The 1,491-nt window shown below is 41.2% G+C and overlaps 1 long non-coding RNA gene across 1 annotated transcript in view; it reads right to left on the reverse strand.

Moving 5' to 3' along the window:
- LOC117877736 overlaps positions 1 to 799 on the reverse strand; it is a 5,659-nt gene extending 4,860 nt beyond the window's left edge. Inside the window, exon 1 of the long non-coding RNA XR_004645802.1 lies at positions 609 to 799. This is a non-coding gene — a long non-coding RNA (uncharacterized LOC117877736). The remainder of the gene's footprint in view (positions 1 to 608) is intronic.
- Positions 800 to 1,491: the final 692 nt, after the last annotated feature.

Genomic DNA, 1,491 nt, shown 5'->3' on the forward strand with positions numbered 1-1,491 from the left:
CGCAGGTCCGACTGATCGCAGCTCCCACTGGCTGCGGTTCGCCATCCCAGGCCACTCGGGGCTGTGGGAAGCAGCGGCCAGTAGGTCCCTCGGCCCGCGCCGCTTCCAGAAGCTCCCATTGGCCTGGAGCAGCGAACCGCGGCTGCTGGGAGCCACGATCGACCAAACCAGCGGACGTGGCAGGTAAACAAACCGGCCCGGCCCGCCAGGGGCTTTCCCTGCACAAGTGGCGGAACAAGTTTGGGAACCACTGGCTTAGGCTCATGACTGTGGTGGAATTCACTATCTTAATAATATAAAGAATAATGTGCAGGCTTAGTTCTCCATGGTTCTTATATGAATGTGTTTGAATAATAGACATTCCCCAGAACATTTAAGTTTCATCATCAGCGAAGATGGTGACACACAAACCTGTTAAGTTCTCCCGCTGATATAAGTAGAGGTTTACACATATACGCTCCCTAATATTAGTGGGAGTCTGCATCTAAATCACAAGTATATCAGTCAATAGGAGAATAAATCCCTTAATATACTGCCAGTTTTAGATCATCCAAGACAGACGTTACAAATAAGAATATTAAGGACCCATTGTGAAGTAGAGCAGTTACCTGGAAGAAGCCTCTTCATAAATTTAAGAAACATCTTTCCAATCTAGTCCATCCAAGAGGTTATGATGCGTCTGGTAGAACGATCTGAAAAGGGAAGAGGACCAGATTCTTAGTTGATGTGAATTTATGTAGTTCCATTGCCTGTTTACAACAGCAAATGGTCTGGCCTAGAGTATTTTATGAGGTTCCAAATCCATCATCTTAGATATGAACATAAATAGTAGCATCTTATTGGATTCCTGGAAAGACAAAAAGGCCTGTTAGATATTCTAAACCCATGTGTCCTGATAAAATAAACTTTCAAAGCTCTAACAAGGTCAGCCTTGTAATACAAAATATAAGATTGAGAAATACAACAGCTTCTTAATGATATAGTACAAATTAATCCCAAAGTTAACCTGAAAGGAGAAAGCATGAACATCCTGGCAGAGATAGTGTCCTCTCCTGATGTGTATGTAAGCTAAAATAAAGCCAATACAGTGGAACCCCGTTTATCCAATCTAATTGGAACCGGGGCCAGATTGGATAATCAGAAATTCGGATAATCAGGAGAATGCTAAGAGCTTTCTATCCATTATTTTAAGATGCAGAGTTGCTTTTAAACTAGCTGACCCCTGCTGGAAAAGCATTAAAACATACTCCCCTTCTTATTTGGGTATCTACTTAACAGAATATACAAACCCCTAGTTCTTGCAAACAATGTTTTTTTCATTTATTAACAAGAAAATTAATGTGAGTTTTTAACAAGTTGTACAGGTATTGATATTTTTTTACATTCTTTACTCTTTAACCCTGAATATTATAGGGACCATTTATAACAGTATTTTTCAACCTTTTTGTTGCACTTTTGTGGGGCCCCACATCACAGTGGGTCCTGCAAAGA

Source organism: Trachemys scripta, chromosome 5 (assembly GCF_013100865.1).
Source record: "Trachemys scripta elegans isolate TJP31775 chromosome 5, CAS_Tse_1.0, whole genome shotgun sequence".
In the NCBI taxonomy this organism is placed as follows: domain Eukaryota; kingdom Metazoa; phylum Chordata; order Testudines; family Emydidae; genus Trachemys; species Trachemys scripta.